The following is a 20,094-nucleotide window of genomic DNA, read 5'->3' as shown; positions in this document are numbered from 1 at the left end:
TGCATGCACATTACACACATATAGCTCTGCTGCATGCACATTACACACACATATAGCTCTGCTGCATGCACATTACACACACACACACACACATAGCTCTGCTGCATGCACATCACACACATAGCTCTGCAGCATGCACATCACACACACATATAGCTCTGCTGCATGCACATTACACACACACACACACACACACACACACACACACACACACACACACACACATACATATAGCTCTGCTGCATGCACATCACACACACACACACACACACACACACACACAGCTCTGCTGCATGCACATCTCACACACACACACACACACACACACACACACACACACACACACACACACACACACACACACACACATAGCTCTGCTGCATGCACATTACACACACACATATAGCTCTGCGGCATTCACATTACACATATAGCTCTGCTGCATGCACAACACACACAAATTCACATTACACACACACACACACACACACACACACACACACACACACAGCTCTGCAGCATGCACATTACACACACACAGCTCTGCTAAATGTACATTACACACATAGCTCTGCAGCATGCACATCACACACACACATATAGCTCTGCTGCATGCACATTACACACATATAGCTCTGCTGCATGCACATTACACACACATATAGCTCTGCTGCATGCACATTACACACACACACACACACACATAGCTCTGCTGCATGCACATCACACACATAGCTCTGCAGCATGCACATCACACACACATATAGCTCTGCTGCATGCACATTACACACACACACACACACACACACACACACACACACACACACACACACATACATATAGCTCTGCTGCATGCACATCACACACATAGCTCTGCAGCATGCACATCACACACACACATATAGCTCTGCAGCATGCACATTACACACACACACACACACACACACACACACACACACACACCTCTGCAGCATGCACATTACACACACACAGCTCTGCTAAATGTACATTACACACATAGCTCTGCAGCATGCACATCACACACACACATATATAGCTCTGCTGCATGCACATTACACACATATAGCTCTGCTGCATGCACATTACACACACATATAGCTCTGCTGCATGCACATTACACACACACACACACACACACACACACAGCTCTGCTGCATGCACATCACACACATAGCTCTGCAGCATGCACATCACACACACATATAGCTCTGCTGCATTCACAGTACACACATATAGCTCTGCTGCATGCACATTACACACACATATAGCTCTGCTGCATTCACATTACACACATATAGCTCTGCTGCATGCACATTACACACACACATATAGCTCTGCTGCATGCACATGACACACACATATAGCTCTGCTGCATGCACATGACACACACATATAGTGCTGCTGCATGCACATCACACACACACATATAGCTCTGCAGCATGCACACAGCAATGCTCAGTGACGGTGCACATCACACAGACAGCTCTGCTACATACACACAACTGATCCCAACATAGAAAGCTCAACCAGCACAGCAGAGTCCTGCACAGACTGAGCAGATAAATCAGTACCAGCGGCACCCGGTCACTTGACTCCTCCCATGCATGTGCCGGACTGATCACATGACTGTTACGTCATCACAGGTCCTGTAACCGCCGTGTACAGCTCTGAGGGCTCCAGGTATGCGTAGCCGTCTCCGTCGTCAGTGTGTCGGGGCCATTGCGGCAGGTGTAGTACTGTGTGTATACATGTACGCTGGAGTGAATGCGGCGCCATGTTTATGTAGCCTGTGACGTGAGCGGCTCATGTAGTCATGGTGTCAGTACCACTTTTCTAATGAGCTTTGTGGAGGATGTGTTGTCAAAAGTGTCCCAGGGGCTTCATAAATGTGGCGTTGAGCCCAAACCTTATATACACCGTGTACCAGATATATATATATATGCATTAACCCTTTAATGACCAACTACCTTTTTTTAATTTTTGCCTTGTAGCCGCTATAACATTTTTTTTTTTTTCATTGATGTGGCTATATGAGGCTTTGTTTTATGGGGGAGAAATTATTTTTTTTCTTCTGCCAGGTTTGGAGGTAGAGTTATATGTAATTTATTTTTTGCGGCAAGTATATAGGAAAAAGTGATTTCAGCAGTTTTTTTTTGTTTTTTTATTCCGTTCTTGGTCTTAGGGGCAAGGACGGCGTCAGCACCCGGGCAAGTGCCGGAGCACACTCTGCCGCCGGGTGCTGTCGCCACCGTCGTCACGGCATCACTGTCCATATATGGGCAGTGACGTCAGGAGAGAAGGAGTCCCAGGCAGAGTGCTAGTAAAGGCTCTGCTCCGGGACTGGGGAAGCCCCTGACATCACTGTCCATATATGGACAGTATTGTCAGGAGCAGAGCAGTGTCCCAGGCAGAGTGCTGGTAGCGCTCTGCCCGGGACTATGGCTCTGGGGTTGCCCCTGACAACACTGTCCATATATGGACAGTGATGTCAGGGGTTTAACCTGAAGCAGACTCCCCACCCACAGCATCAGCAATGCTCTGGATGTGGATTCTACTCCTAGAGGGAACCCCAAATCGCTACCTATAGGGGGGGGGGGGAGGCTGTGTGGTACTACCAGGGAGGTGGGGGCTGTGTGGCACTACTTGGGAGGGGGGCTGTGCTTCCAGCATGGACGTCCAGTGGGCAGAGGCAGCTGATCGGACCGGGGTCTGGGTATCGGAGCGGGGTCCGGGTGTCGACCCGCACCGATCATACACTGGTGACCTATCCGGTGGACAGGTCATCAGTTGTCTGGTAGTGGACAACCCCTGTAACCCCTTCGGGACGAAGCCATTTTTTGATTTTCGGAGTGTCATCCGCGAGCCGCCCGCAAATCGCGGGCCGTGCACATGGCCATGTCCATTATTTCCTATGAGCCTGGACCGCAGCACACGGACATAATAAGACATGTCCGTTCTTTCTGGGGTCTGGGCTCCTGGGCCATGCACGGACCTTGGAAACCGCGGTCGTGTGCATGGGCCCATAGAAGTGAATGAGGCCGCAATTCTCCCGTAGATTTTCGGGGGAATTGCGGCCGCAAAAGCACGTTCGTGTGCATGGGGCCTTAAAGTTCCATATAATGTACTGGGTAAGTGAAAAAAAATTCTTTGCGGGCTGAAAATGGAAAAAACTGTGATTCCTCAATTGTTTTTACGGCTTTCCCCGTGCGGTAAAAACGACTACTTATCATTATTCTGTGGCTCAATACGATTACGGTGATAACAAATTTATATAGGGTTTTTCATATTTTACTACTTTTATTGATAATAAACTCTTTGTTAAAAAAAAATTTTTTTGTGTCTCCACATTCTGGGAGCCATAACTTTTTTTTACATTTTTTCACCGATTGAGGGGTGTGAGGGCTCATTTTTTGCGGGGTGAGCTGTAGTTTTTATCGGTACCATTTTTTGGTACGTAGAACTTTTTGATCACTTTTTATTACATTTATTTTTAGAGCTAAGTTTTATTTTTTTTTATTTTTTACGGCATTCACTGTGCTCGTTAAATAACGCTATATTGTAATAGTTCAGACTTTTACAGACGCGGCAATACCAATTTTGTTTACTTTTTTTTTTTTTTTATATTACTTTAGGGGGAAAATGGGAAAAGGTGTTTTTTTTTTTAAACATTATAAAAAAACTTTATTTAACCGTCTTACTTTTTTTATTTTTTATTAGTCCCCCTAGGGGATTATAAACAGCGATCGTTGGATCGCTTGCATGATATACTGCAATACTAATGTATTGCACTATATCGTGATACTAACAGTATCATGATGCCAGAGGCAGGGCTTCAAAGGAGTACAAAGATGGCAGACCTGGGGGCCTTCAGCATACTGGTTGCCTACGTAAGTCTTTCTTCATTATATAGGTATGTTAGTATACTATAGGCTACATTCGTCTATTAGGGGACTTCACTATGCGATCCTCCGATCCCTATTATAATGCACTGCAATACTTCTGTATTGCAGTGTATTATGCCTGTCCGTGTAAAACAGACAGGCATCTGCTAGACCATGCCTGCGGCATGATCTTGCAGGCATTCACTACAGGTAGACCTGGGGGCCTTTATTAGGCCCCCGGCTGCCATTGGAAACACAGACACTCTGTGATCTTATCGCCGGGTGTCAGTGGGATGAGAGGGAGCTCCCTCCCTCTCTCCAAAACCACACCGATGCGGCGCTCGCTAATGATCAACGCATCTGAGGGGTTAAACGGGTGAGATCGATGCTGATATCGATCTCACCCGGCAGAGCAGGGACGCCCCCAGCCCTCAGCTACCTCTGGCAGCTGAGAGCAGGGAGATTTAGCGGTTCCCTGCTCTGTTTACTCATTCCGATGCCGCGACGTGAAAAGTCTATGGCATCGGAATAAGGCCCGTCAGTGACCGACGTAAAAAGACTATGGGCCGGTCACTAACGGGTTAATAGTGTTGAAATAAATATTTGCGTTATTATTATTTCTTTTTCTTTTCTTTGTTGACCTTTCTCCTGTCCCAGCAGCCCATAATGCAATCGGGGTTACATTTTTTTTTGTCTGTGGTCGTGGCACAGAGCTGGGGTGCTACACTGATGGCTGTAAGTCAGCAAAGAGAAAGATTGAAAAAAGGCTATACTTACCTGTAGCCAAGGCGATGTGTCCCTCTGATGTTTCATCCCTTGTGACCGCTGCAGCCTGTGATTGGCTGCTCCTGTCACATGGGATGAAACCCCATCCCTGGAGGCTGGGCTGGACGTAGAAGCAGAGAGTCCTGGGAAAGTGTAATCGTATTTATTTATTTTTTCTGAGTTGAGATTTTTGCAGTGGAATCGCAGCTTTTCTGCCGCAAAAATCGCAACATGTGCTATTTGTTGCAGGTTTTACTTCCCCATTGAATTCAATGGGAAAAACCCGCAACAGAAAGGCAGCAATTCCGCAGCATAAATTGACATGCTGCGGATTAAAAAAACTGCACCGCAATTTATGAACGTTTTTCGGCTGATTTGTTTTTTTACGCAGCGTGTGGAGATTTATTCAGATCTCATCCGCTCTGCTGCTACTGTATTATGCTGCGGATTTTCCGCAATGAAAAACGTTTTCGGAAAATCTGCAGTGTTTATGCTATGTGTAAATCCGGCCTTGGAAAGCCTGAGCACACGAACAGTGCATGCGAGAGAAGATAACCCAGCATTACTTGGAAGCCATGGTCGGTATTTTGACATGTGCGACCATAGAAGGTGCATCTCAGTCGCTCATGGTCGTGGTTTTTTTTTGTTTGTGTGAAAATGTATAACTTTTCTTTGGCTATACATAAATATATATGGGATCATGTTTGGAGAAATACTCCTTTAACAATATTTCCGTCCTTCCGCATACAGGGCAGAGGTGGGGTGAGGCTCCTGCTGCAGCCAGTTGTCTTACAGCCAGACATAGGACAGCGAGGTGGGGGGACATGGCTGAGCTCCTGGTACACACAGATAAATATTTTTTTTATATATTTTTCAGTTTTGACTGTAATATGGCACAAATGAGAGTGAAGGAAAGGAGGGGTTGAGGAAAGGAAGTTTTGGGATATATTTTTATTGTGCATTCTCCATGTTTAGTGTTCCTTCTATTAACACTGTTTTTTTTCGTTGGACGCCTTTATAATGGCATTCAGTGGGTAAAAATGTATTTTCTGAATGACGGAAATCTTTTCCATGCATAAGAAATGTATTAGACGTTCCTCTAGTAATTATCGTTATTACTGTGGCGTGTAACTAATGTCACTAGAGAAGCAGTCAGTGGGTACAGACCGGATAGGGACAGTGTAAAATGTATAATAACTTTTATAGATTTTTGTGTGTAGTGCAAGTGCCTGGCGCAGTGATTTTGGCACTGGTAAATGTCCGGGTCGTGGAGTCAATAAAATGCCTAATTAGGCGCAGAGGGGTGATTAGATGAGCCACTGATTCTCACGTCTTTCTGGAAAAAACAGACCACCCATTTGTGACAATCAGAGAGCAAGCATGCTCTCTGACTGATAAGGGGGAGGTGTTAACATAAACAAAAGTTCATATTACCCCCTCCCTTTACGGTCATCTACAGCCATACAGGGACAGGAGGAGAATCACAGATCCTTTCCCTGTATGCTGCCAGTATATTCCCCCACTGCCCCCCTGTCCTCTTCCATACGGGTACATAAATACCAAAACAAGCCATACTCAACTGCTAAATCGTCAATCTGCTACTCAAGCGCCGATGTTCCTACTTTAACATCAACCATGAAGGAACTGCCCTGACAATCTTTTCAGTTCGGGCTCCAATCCATACAAGAAGAGAGAATGCACGGACTACTTATTATATCTCCGTCAAAAAGTTTCCACTTATTATTTCTAGTTAAGAAATATTTTTCACATGGGATTTCGTGTCATGAGTTTTATTTACATTAGCCCATCTTCTTTCCATTCAGGTTCCTACAATATAGGATTCCCTCAGTTGATATCTTCTATATAAGATAATTTTCATGATGAAATCACCAAGGATGAAAAGGGACAAGCACAAGACGGCAGAGGGAATATTAAATCTCACCCTAGAGATACTCTTCCGGCTTACTGGAGAGGTGAGAGATTCTGAGAATGATGTCACGTTGTATATTAATAACAGATGGACATGACTGGAGAGGTGAGGGACTCTGGAAATCTGTGTAGTGATATTTATTAGTGTCTCTCCATAAACAGGATTACACCATAGTGAAGAAGGCCTCTTGTGAGTGCTGTCAGGCCTCTGTCTTTGACGGATGGGGAAGAACCATGAGCCGAATCGAGCCTCCAGCGGACTCGCTTCTTCATGAGGAAATCAATGAGCAGAAGATCCTAGACCTCACCAACAAGATCATTCATCTGCTGACTGGAGAGGTGAGGACTACCGGGAATGCTGGGACATTATATAGTAACGCTATGAAGGTGTCGGGATGATGACTGTCTCATTGTGTGTCAGGTTCCTATAAGGTGTCAGGATGTCACCGTCTATTTCTCCATGGAGGAGTGGGAGTATATAGAAGGACACAAGGATCTGTACAAGGACGTCATGATGGAGGACCACCGGCCCCTCACATCACCGGGTAAGAGGGATCTGTACAAGGACGTCATGATGGAGGACCACCGGCCCCTCACATCACCGGGGAAGAGGGATCTGTACAAGGACGCCATGATGGAGGACCACCGCCCCCTCACATCACCGGGTAAGAGGGATCTGTACAAGGACGTCATGATGGAGGACCTCCGGCCCCTCACATCACCGGGTAAGAGGGATCTGTACAAGGACGTCATGATGGAGGACCACTAGACTCCCTTATCACAAAGTAATAGAAATTACTCAATACACGCCACCTTTAATTATACATATTTAAAGAATGTATTCAGTCACTGTGTGTGTTTCCTACAGTTCGATCAAGTAAGAGAACGACACCAGAGAGATGTCCCAGTCCTCTTCCACGTGATTGTTCAGAAGTAAATCACAACGCTCCACAGGATTATCAGGTACTTGGAATTTCACCAACTGTTACCCATGATCGGTACAAGTTCTGTGAAGGCCTCATGTTCAGACTAGTTTTATCCAACTTTTATATGTTTATACATGAGAGAGTTGGAGATGGCCGGATTAAAGGGGTTATCCGGAGATATGCTTAGCCATATGCTTGTATTTTAACTTTTGCCCAGAACGGCAAAACCAATTGCTGGCCATGTGATCCCAGAACCTCTGTAGTTCTGACCTGACTATTAACGCCCCGACACAGCCCCATGTGACATTTGCCTGTTTCCTACTCTCGTTGGAAACACAAGACCAAAAGAGGCCGACACTGCTACTGATCCTTTCCTAAGTCAGCCTCGCTCAAAGTCCCGGCTCTCTCTTGTGGGCGGCGATTAAACTGACGAGAGCACAGTAATGCATGATGGGACATGTAGTAGAGCAGGGCTAAGTACCGCCTCCAAACTGGAATTTTTGGAGCATTTGTGCCTGGATATGAGCGGTAGCTTATGGACACTAAAATATACATTTTATTTGTATAATGATAAATAGTGGGGCATTTTGTATGCATTTGAGAAGTTTTTGGGGATTTTTTGTTGTTGGTGCCGCTTTAAATCTGGCCATTGACATTATATGTTATCTGGATCTTCTTGCGTTTTTCTGGCTATAGGGACTGCTGGTGGGAATAAGGAACTAATAAGGTTGGATTTATATCTAATGGATCCATTATTTCCCCCTTAGACCTACAGAGGTCTCTACCAAAAGATTATCTCCCTCCATTAAAATAATTTAATGCATATCTAGCCAGGCTGAATATACATGTGTATGAGGTTATTGAGCAGTCATCTAATATTTATGTCCAGCTTCGAGTAGACCTGTAGCCATTTGGCCCAGATAAATACTGTTATTATGTAATTTTTGGTTATCATGGTAGGTAATGATCTTTTCTGGTTATCTAAAACATCCCACGAGACTTCTCCAACTGTCTATTGACTTGTACAATATTTATTGAATACCTTTTGAATCAGGGTAAAGATCTGAACAATATTAATACTTCAGCCATAATGGAAAATGAAGAGACCCACATGAGGGGTGATCAGCGGTGTGAGGAGGACATTCCTACAGGTGAGTAGTAACCACTGAAGGCAGAGAAGAGTCACAAATTCTGCTCATTCCCTGGCTGCAAACATTTTACAGCAAATTTTAATTGCTCTGTGTTCTGTCCGTTTATTTAGCTGTATATTCTCCATAACCCAGGCAAAATACAAATGATAGAAAGATGAAAATGTGAAACCGTTACCACAGACCCCTCGGTTTTAGCCTTTCTTGATGGTGTTTATCTTCTAGGATTTCAAAAAACCACCTCCATTCAGATTTCTCCTAAACCATTGCGAAAGATATTTTATAACCTCGGGTTCAAAAATAAACTAATTATCGATCTCATGTAAGTTTGTGTTTCCACCGATTATCCATATCCTGAAAGACTTGAGAAAGGGCAGGGCCTTCAAAACATGGCTAATTCCTTCTATGGCAGCACAGCAAGGAATTGAAAAGCAACACTAAAATTGTGTGTTTGGGGGATGTAGCTGCTTGTTCAAGCACTCTTCAACCAAAGACTGAAACCTCTCGAGAAGAGATGTCCAGCCTATAGCGTTTCATAAATGTAGAAGTTGAAGACCAGGTAGCCTAGTCATCTTACAGATCTGCTCCGACAGGGCTTGGCCAATCTATGCCCACAACTTGGCTGTGGAATGGGTCGAGTGGTGCTTGACGAGTAGCGGAGATTTTTAGGTTTTTGGCCTTTTATTTTGGCCCTGAAGTTGGAGAAAAAGGTCCACTGATCTTCTAACATCCAAATGATGAAGTGTGCCTCTTAAGGATTTAGACACAAAACTGGGATAAAAATCCTGTTCTGCTTAGTTCACATCAGTGCCCTGTTCAGCATTCAACTGACCACATAATAGGTCAGTGGAGTCACTCGGTCAACGTTCGAATCTTTCATACAATGGATCCGGCTCCACATCATGACTTCTGCTTTGAAAGGAAGCCATGACGCCAATGTCAATTGAGCTTTAGTTGGATATTCTACTTACCTAAGGATCAGACAGTATGCAATGGTTCTTTACTTGAAAGTGCTTGCACCTCGCTGATGTAGATTGCCACCAAAACACAATTTTGTAGAACAAAAATTTGAGGTTCATATCTTGCAAAGGTTCCAATGGAGGTTCTAAGGATGCTTGAGAGTCGGAGGCATATTCCATGAGGTAGCTGGTTTGGAAAAAGTAGGTCTAAGGTCGTTGGATGCTCTAAAGGACATACAAACGAGAGGTGAGTTTGATAGCTTTCCTTCTAGCTGAACTATATCATTAACAGGTTAGGTTTTAAACCCTTTTCCAGGCTTACTGTAGAAACTGGGTGAGGTTTTTAGACTTGGACTAGTAGAAGAAAATCTAAGCCTTTTTCTACACCATGACTTTGGGATTGAGGGAGTACAAATCTTTTCTTTCGGATTTTTCCTTGACGCAATAACATCTATATCCAGGATGCCCATTTTTATAGATTATACTTTACACTGTACGTACATTATAGTTTAGGTTCCATTTTCCTGGGAGCAGGAAATTGCCACTAAACCAGTCCGCTTTGATATTTTACTAGCCTTGTATATGGACTGCAGACCGACCGTTGCCAATGCCATTATATTCTGGCATTCCCTGGCTAGGAGAGGATTCCTGGTCTCTTCCTGCTTGTTGACCTGAAAGACCACACGCAGATAGTCTAACTTAACCTCCACCTTTTCATCATGTAAAAAAAACATTCAAATGTATTAGGGCTGGCTCTTAGTTGTTTGGAAGAAAAAACTTTCTTCCAATATTAAACAACTAAGAGCTAGCCCTAATACATTTGAATGTTTTGTTATCTCTCGTACCCTGGAGTTCCCTCGCATGGGCACCTCGGCCTAACTATTAGTTCATGTTCTTCATTCTTATGTAGATGAGTTTGTCAAGATTTCTGGGATTCTTGTTTTAGTACTCCAGATTATAGTTCGGATGACTATAATCTTGGTTATGTTAATAATCGATCAAGGAAGTGAACAGATCGAACACCTTCATAGTCTGCCACATTGACATTTTTGGTTCGAGATTTGCTTGATAAATTTGCTTCGTAATTCTGTGTCTCAAAGTTTAAGAAATATATATTTTTCTATAAATTAAAGGGGTTGTCCAGTCCCTAAAAATTTATGGCCTATCCTCAGGATAGGCCTTCAATATGTGATCGGTTGGGGTCCGACTCCTGGGACTCCTGCCAATCAGCTGTTTTGAAGGGGCTGCAGCGCTGCTTCCCCTTCTTTCCTGATCTGCTCGTATGGGGAATAGCCAACACGCTTGTAGCGGCGGTTCACAGTATTACATTGAAGTGAATGGAAGAAGGCTGTAATACTGTGAACCGCCACTACAAGCGTGTTGGCTATTCCCCATACGAGCAGATCAGGAAAGAAGGGGAAGCAGCGCTTGTAAGAGTGCTTCAGCCCCTTCAAAACAGCTTATTGGCGGTGGTTCCGGGTGTTGGACCCCGAGCGATCACGTATTGATGGCCTGTCCCGAGGATAAGCCATCAATTTTTAGGGACTGGACAACCCCTTTAATCCCCTGATACATTAGCCTTCTTAGAGAGAGATGAGTTTTCTCTGTTTATGAGGAAGCCATGTCTAGATAAATGTTTCGGCGCCACTTGCAGATGAGACTGGAGAATTTGACCCGATGATACTTTCGCTAGCCAGTCAGCGAGATGAAGAGGGGCTTTCCTCTTCTATTATTCTCCACCCGCTCCTTCTGATCTTGTGAGCACATTAAAGCATGCATTGTCAGTCGAGTAGAAGGGTTTACAGATTTTAATTTTTTTATTTTTTTGTGATGATATGATTTTATCTTCTGGAATGTGTCGGACAATTGTGATTTATACCAAGAAAGGAAACTTTTAGCTTCCATCTGTGGAGATGCGCAACCATCTGGAGATGGGCAGAAAAAACACGTGTCCGCTTCATAGCATGCAAATGTTCTTGTGTTTTCTATTTCGCCCATTTCTGGCTGGACTGGACATCTGTGATAATGTACAGGCCAGTAGAAAGAGATGCCGACACCACTTGAACATTATGAGCCACCTCATAACTACATTTGGACTCCTGGAACTGTCGTAAGGCCCCTTTTACACAGGCCAATTATTGGGCAAATTAGCATTCATTGTTCCCCATCATTGCCCTATGTAAACAGGGCAACGATCGGCCAATGAACAAGCAAACGCTCATCCATCTGCTAATCGCATCATTTATGCAGCAGAAAATATTATGGTTGCCGCCAGCACATCTGTGTAAACAGGAAGATATACTTCCGACATGTATGGGGACGAGCAATCTTAGTAGCGATCGCTTGTCCCCATGCATTGCTCCTTGTGAAAGGAGCAAACATGCGCCGATCAACGAGCTGTCTCGTTGATTGGCGCTTGTTTACTCGGGCCGTGTAAGAGGACCCTTGCCTCTAAAACTCAGAGGGTTTGGCTGCTCTGCTATGTGTGTCAGTTAATCAAAATTAGCAGAACTTTATACTAAGTGGCGTCTCATATAATGCAACATCCAGCAGATGCCCCGCAACTTCAAACTAACTTACCTGACTCCTGCACTGCCAGCATCGAAGCGAGAGGTCCTGTGATTTTCCTGCAAGAGCTCCAAATTTTTATTTATTTCAAGTGCCGATACGCCATCTTGGTATAGCCATACATATGATATAGTGGCCATTTCCACAGGACTATTGTTCGATCACCATAAAGAGTACTAGGGCCTTAGAAGGCTGAGAAACACCCTCTGTATACAGCATATCTTAATACTTATAACCACGCTATTGGCTTCAATAGGATCATATCCTTTTTACAATCTGCTGCCAATAATAGAAACCCTATTTCATGTGTCTTTGATGAAGAGAAAAAAAACATGTCTCTGTTTTTGGGGGTTATAAAGAGCAAATGGACATAATTACTTTATTATTGCTAATTTGCCTGTCTCTTTTGTCTAACTAGAAATTGTAATATTTAAGCCATTTTTCAGCCATAGGATGTCAAGGAAATCCCTTATCTCCGAGAACCCCCAGAAACCTTTACATACATATGTGTGGGTATTAGATGTTCCACTCACAAATGTAATTGTGTAGCCTTTGTTCTATTACACATTTTGGGGCAGATTCTTTATGGCTGTCTTAAACTTAACACGGCTTGAATCTAGACCAGGCCGGCAGAAGATGCGCCAAATTTATCACAGTCGCACACGCTGTATGTTCACTTTGGCACCTTCCTTAATTGTCCGAATCCATCATTCTGCTGGATCGACGGCTCTGCAGACAGTGGCTCCTGTGTGCCTCCGACGCACAGGATAACCCGAATACTGATCACACCTAAGTTTGTGAAAATAAAATAATGTAAGATGAAAAAAAAAGTTAACTTAATTGGTATTGGCAATCTGTAAAAGTCTGAACAATTAAAATCACGTTCTTTAACCTACTAGGTTAACACTGTAGTTGCTGTTTTTTGGTGACCTTGCTACCCCCAAAAAATGGAATAAAATCGATAAAAAATGTCGTAAGTATTCAAAAATGGTACAAAAAAAAAAAACTACAGCTCGCCCTGCAAAAAAAGTACCACTTTTTTTTTTTTTTTTTACATGATCAAAAAAAATATTTCATTTGATATGGCCGTAACAATATTAAACGCAGAATAAAATTAGCATGTCCTTTTTACGCACTGTGAAAACCGTAAAATTGAAATTCGGTGGAATTGCGTTGTGGTTTTTTTTTTGTGTTTTTTTTGTGTTTTTAAATTCCACAAAATACTATTTTAAAAGTTTCTCACTTTATTATATAGTACATTAAATGGTATAATTAAAAAATAGAACTCGTCCCCATATAGCTAGGTTCATGGAAAAATGAAAGTTGACTGTCTCCATGAAGTTTTTAAATTATTTTCAATTTTTTTTATATAGAATTGCTATTAAATATCAACATATTTGTTTTTATATATGTTATATTAAAAAATAATAAAATGATTTAATTCTTGGCAGATGATTGTACCAGGAGCTCAGAGGGATATCTGTCATCTTCAGATTTTAAAGCAGATGATGGTGGTATCACACAAGATGTAGAACCTGCCATTATCCCAGATATACCCTTAGACTTTCACAGCAGAGATCTATCATCTGATCCTTTTAAACAGGTCCCATCTGTTCCATCACAGACTTTTAGGCAAAATAAATATCCAAGAAGCAATGTTGAACATCAAAGAGCTCACACAGGGGAGAAACCATTTTCATGTTCAGAATGTGGCAAATGCTTTGCCCTGAAAACAACTCTTGTTGTACATCAAAGAACTCACACAGGGGAGAAACCATATTCATGTTCCGAGTGTGGGAAATGTTTTATCCAAAAATCTAATCTTCTTGAACACAAGAAAACTCACACAGGTGAGAAGCCATTTTCATGTTCAGAATGTGGGAAATGTTTTACACAGAAAGCAGCGCTTCTTAAACATCAAAGACGTCACACAGGCGAGAAGCCATTTTCATGTTCAGAATGTGGTAAATGTTATGGCATTAAATCAAATCTTGTTGAACATCAGAGAATTCACACAGGGGAGAAGCCATTTTCATGCTCCGAATGTGGGAAATGTTTTACCCGGAAATCAAATCTTGTTGACCATCAACGAACTCACACGGGGGAGAAACCATATTCATGTTCCGAATGTGGCAAATGTTGTTCTCAGAAATCAGATCTTGTTAAACATCAGAGGAGTCACACAGGGGAAAAGCCATTTTCATGTCCGGAATGTGGGAAATGTTTCTCAAGGAAAGCACCTCTTGTTGATCATCAGAAAATTCACACTGAAGAGAAGCCATTTTCATGTACGGTATCTGGAAAGTGTTTTAACCAAAAGTCGGCTGTTATTGACTATCAAAGAACTCACACCGGAAAAAACATTTTCATGTCCAGAATGTGGGAAATGTTTTACCCATAAATCAAATCTTAACCATTAAAAACTCACGCAAGGAAGTAGCTATTTTCAGAAACAATTTGGGAACTGTTTTAAAGGGGTTGTATGCGTTGTACAATCTCTACTTGTTAGAAGAGTCCGTTGATGATAAGGGCTTTTGCACATGACCGAGTGCCACTCGGGCCGTTTTTCAAAGCACCCAAGTGGCACCCGATAGTTTCTCACGGACCCACTCACGTCAGTGGGTGAATCGGATCCGTAAATACGGACCCGACTCTCCGATCCGTGGAAAGATAGAATATGTCCTATCTTTCCATGGATCACGGTCGGGACTCTGGCGGCACACGCAGTCGTGTGCAAGAGCCCTAAGCAGATTACAAAGTGTCCCACTGCTGGGATCCCCAGCAGTCAGCTGTTATCGGTGGTTAAATCTGTTAGTAAGTGTTTCATTTCCATGCTGTACCACTATAGGGGAAATTAAGCATTATATAGTGTCCATTCAAATTATTGGGTTATCTGTGTGTAATGTGTAGGACAGGACAGTTGTAACTGCTCTCCACCCTGGCTAAGAGATGTGGATCCCCTTCTATTAACTCAAAATACCTTAATAGGGTAGGGTATATTAAAAAACCCAAAAACTAAGCCAAGCAAGAGGAAATAAGGAAAAGTGTTTAACGCTAAATTCACACATGCGTTCACAAAATTTATGAATGGGGAAGAGGGGGAGGTAGACCTCCAGCTCACCGTTTAGTTGTGTCTGAGTACAGACAGCGCCCGTATTCCCGCGCGGCCAGCGGTAAACAACAGGAAGAAAAACAGGACCAAGATCCAGCGCTGGGTGTGCATTAAAAAGGAACTCCTGTTCCAATTTTATTGCTATAACAAAGGTAAAAATAATAGAACTATATAGAGTAGTTCTGTGGCAGAGTACATGAATGAATGTTAGGTGAAGGATAGCAGTAAGCCCTGTTCAAATGTGCCACATGCGTTGTATAATCCGTAACTCTGATCCATTTTTAGATCAGAATAATGGATAGAAACGGATCCGTTAAAAACCCCATTGAAATCAATGGGATTTTTAATTGCATTCGTTCACGTCCGCTACGTTAGTCATCCGTTTTTGTGACGGAGATAAAAGTGCAGAGTATTGGGCTTTTTTCTTCGTTCACAAAATAAAGGAGGTCTAAGCCGAAGTTCACACTAGCGTTAGTATACGTTTACCTCTCCTCCGTCAGAGCAAGAGAGGATCGAAAGATTAAACAGAAAGCAGCGGTTCCGTTAGAATTAAAATTGATTTCAATGCTAATTCTTTTGTTTCATTTGCTTTCCGTTTGTCTCCTTTCGCTAGGTTTCCTTTTTTTGACGGAAGCAGAAGTGCAGTCTGCAGAACTTTTGTTTCTGGGAAAAAAACCAAAACGGAAACCTATTGAACGGAGACAAACGGAAAGCAACTGAAACAAAAGAATTACCATTGAAATCAATGGTAATTCTAATGGAACCGTTGCTTTCTGTTGAATCTTTCGATCCTCTCTTCCTCTGACGGAAGAGAGGTAAACGTATACTAGCGCTAGTGTGAAAAATGCCTAACGGGTGGGTTATTTTTATCATTGGTGTCAATGTAAAATGGATACAAACGGATTGTTATCTGCTATTTTGATACAGTTTTTGTCCTTATTCTGATGTAAAAACGGATCAGAATAATGAATTATGCAACGCAAGTGTGAACTTAGCCCAACATGTCTAGCAAGGTGTGCCAAATTTATCATACAGTGTGCACCACTGTTAAATTTGGCGCATTTTCTGACTGCCTGGTCTTAGTTTATGCAGTCTAAATCTTACACAGCATTAGTAAATCTGCCCCAATATGTCTAGAGATTTGTTACAAATACCTAACTTTTTGGATATTTTTTTTTTAGTATTATTTTCTAAAAGTTTTCTTGCCCAGTCAAAAAAATGCAGATTGGATCCAGGAAGTCCTCACCATGATGGTAGAAGTCCATATTATAGACTGTGTAATTCAAGGAGTGTAATAAAGTCTCAAATATTATTTTGCTTTCCTGGTTTCGAGGCTCTTATTCTTCCCTTGTCATGGGATTTAGAATACAATGCTGAAAGGGCCTCTTGTACCTCTTGCCTGGGTTCCTTTGTAGGCAAATCGCACCAGTACCCCACAGAAAAGACCAAAACAAAAAAAGATGTTCCCTTCCACATGATTTTGAACTACCCATGTACACTAGGTTAATGTGTATGAGTAGACTAGAAAAGAAAAAAAGCAACAAAGCGCACATAGTGCATGAAACAGTAACAAACTTGACGTATAGTAAGTTCAAGTTATGCTAACCTTGAAGAGTTATGCTAGGAGCATAACATCCAATATCGTGTGGTCCAGTATTCCTCTGGTGCCTCAGTATTTCGGTCTGGGTGCAGCCGGAGATCCGATTCGAGAGCTGGATCAGTCTCGATGTTTCAACAGGAACAATACAAAAGAAAAAGCAGATATTTCCTCTGGCGCAGCCAGGTATTGGATTTATTCGTTCGACCCAGTCACAAAGACAAGGTGAGTAGAAAAGATTTTTATTTAGTACAAGATACAACATCAAAGTGTTTCGAGACCGGACTGGTCTCTTCATGTGTATGATTGGCATCCAAACTTTTGTATTAAGGGGTTGTATAGGTTTTGAAAAACATGGTGGCTTTCTTCAAAAAACACCTGTTCTGGGGTTTTTGTCTGGTATTGAAGTGAATGGGGCTGAGCTGTAATACAACACGCAACTTGTGGACAGGTGTGGCGCTGTCTTTGGAAGAAAGCAGCCATGTTTTTCTATTTTGGAAATCCCCCTTTTAGCATGTAGGATTTCAATATGCCTGATTCTGGCAAGTACTCCGCTGCAAGAAGTGTCTGGTGGTAACAGCTTTAGGCTGGGTTCACACGACCTATTTTCAGACGTAAACGAGGCGTATTATGCCTCGTTTTACGTCTGAAAATAAGGCTACAATACGTCGGCAAACATCTGCCCATTCATTTGAATGGGTTTGCCGACGTACTGTGCAGACAACCGGTCATTTACGCGTCGTCGTTTGACAGCTGTCAAACGACGACGCGTAAAAATACAGCCTCGTCAAAAGAAGTGCAGGACACTTCTTTCAGACGTAATTTGAGCCGTACTTCATTGAACTCAATGAAGCACAGCTCAAAATTTACGTCTGTCAGAGAAGCCTCGCAAAATACGAGGAGGAGCTTTTACGTCTGAAACGAGGCAGCTGTTTTCTCCTGAAAACAGTCTGTCTTTTCAGACGTAAAAGCCTGCTACCGTGTGCACATACCCTTAGAGAATACCTCTCAACAGGCCGCAGAGCACGTTCAATCCAATACTCAACTGCCTTCTTCTCTGAGGCCTGTCAAACACAAACTGTCCACCTGCAGTGGTAAGTGAGCCTACTGTAATCATGTTTTCAGTACGAGACAGTTGTCCGGCAGCGAGGCAGGGACTCCTAGTGTCGTACGTAACTATGATGCTAGGAGCCCGGCTCCCTGCACTGTGTTCGGCCCGGTACTTGCGGCCGAAATACGTCCGTCAATTACGGACGTAATGACCTCGTGTGAACATACCCTAAGATTTAATAAGATGATCTATTTATCACATTTTCTCTAGCTTAAGATTATTGAAAGATTGTTAAAAATATTTAAAAAATGTTACATCGCCAAAAGACTGGTTTTACCATACCGCCCCCTTTATGATGTGACATGAGAAACTGACTTACTCGTCGTTACCCAAGGGATATTCCCTTGTCAGGTCCTCCTTGTGTGTCTATTGGAGCATTTTTCCACTGATTCTCTGTTCAACCAGCCAATTGGATTAGGATCCGGGGTACATCTAGACTGGAGCTAAATATATTATCCCAGTGGGACTTTGGATCTATTGATACTGGCTGGTTGCATTGATTATTGCCCAGGGATCCCGCCTCCCATCCAAGGGTCCACTTCTCCCTCAGCAGGTATGCTTCAAACCAGAATAACATTTGTACCCTGTTCGTGATATCTTCTGTTCTTCCCTTCCTCAACAAGGGCTACCACTAGCTGCTCTTCTCTAAAGGAACAGTGTCATCACAAATAATTTTTTTATATGTTAAAGATGTTAGTGCTTTAATAAAAACGTTTATATTCATTTGTGTGTTTGTGTTTTACTGTTTCTTATTTTTACACTTTTTCTTCCCTATGGGGGCTGCCATTTTTTGTTCCATTTCTGTGTGTGTCGATTAACGACACACACAGACATGGAATACGGCAGCCACAGTCCCATAGGGACTGCGAACGGCTCCCGTCCCATTGACTGCCGTGTACGGCGTCTGTGTGGGAACTGCGCATGCGCCGCTCCCACACAGTCCTATTCGAAATTGGCGCCGTCCGGCGCCATTTTCCTGTGGACCGGAAGTCGCGGCCGGACAGTAATATTACTACTTCCGGTCGCGGCTTCCGGACTTGTGCACATGGAACAGCGGCAGCAAACGGAGCGGACGGGCCGGAGGGAGCCGCGGCGGCAGGAGCAGGTAAGAGATTTCAATGTATGTTAGTGTTTGTGTGTGTTTACTACTGTATGTAAACCTACTACACTGTGGGTTACCTCAAAAAATGGCGACACACAGTGTAGGAGGTTAAACCTTTCAAACCCCTCGTTTATCCCGGCACTAGCCAGGATAAAGGAGGGGGGGATGCTGAGAGCTCACTAGAGCGAGGGCTTTTAACCCAATGTTGCAATGCTGCAATTTTGGGAACTAGCTCCATCTAGTGACCAAAAATGGGTAGTATTATAAATTAGAAAAAATTTATAATATTTCCTGACTCGCGAAAAAAATAAAAAAAATGTGAACAATGTTTAATCACCCACACACTAAATGTTTAATTTTTTAAAAAAAAACATGTTTTTCTGGCAACACATTCCCTTTAACTACTGCTGTTGGAGGTCAGTAGGAGGGTTCACCCTACAGAGTTTGCCATTGACTCTTAATACCCACTCCTTGTGGGACTCATGGGGTGTTTTTCCATCTCTATCCCTTAGTTTTTTAAGCTGTTGTCGGCATGTAAAGTGGCATGGAACGCTTGACTCTGGGTGGCTTGGAGGGAAGTTAAAGCAACATCCTCGCTGGTCTCCTCTGTAACGCTCTCAGGGCTGTTGACTGGTTCTCTTACCTCCCTGGGTGATGAGTTATGGATACTCTGACTGCGGGTCACGGCTGAAAATGTAAGTTGGCCCCTGGCTAGCTAGGTTCTATGGGTTACCCTGGGTATATAACAGGTTACAATTATCAGGACATAGCTCTAGAGCAGGGGTCTCAAGCCCACGGGACACCGAGCCGCTAATACAGACTCTGCTCCGGGACTGTGGAATTCCCTGACATGGGTGTCCATGTATGGACAGTGTGTCAGGGTCTTCCACAGAGCGGAGTCCCGGGCAGAGCGCTAATATCGGCTCTGCTCCGGGACTCTGTGGAATTCCCTGACATGCGTGTCCATGTATGGAC

At 43.1% G+C, this 20,094-nt stretch overlaps 1 pseudogene; it reads left to right on the top strand.

The window, feature by feature from the left end:
• The window catches only part of LOC142663806 (uncharacterized), a 75,572-nt pseudogene that overhangs the window by 11,429 nt on the left and 44,049 nt on the right, over positions 1–20,094 (top strand).

Source organism: Rhinoderma darwinii, chromosome 11, assembly GCF_050947455.1.
Source record: "Rhinoderma darwinii isolate aRhiDar2 chromosome 11, aRhiDar2.hap1, whole genome shotgun sequence".
In the NCBI taxonomy this organism is placed as follows: domain Eukaryota; kingdom Metazoa; phylum Chordata; class Amphibia; order Anura; family Rhinodermatidae; genus Rhinoderma; species Rhinoderma darwinii.
Note: the sequence above shows the minus strand (reverse complement) of the source record. Positions and strands in the feature narration are given on the sequence as shown.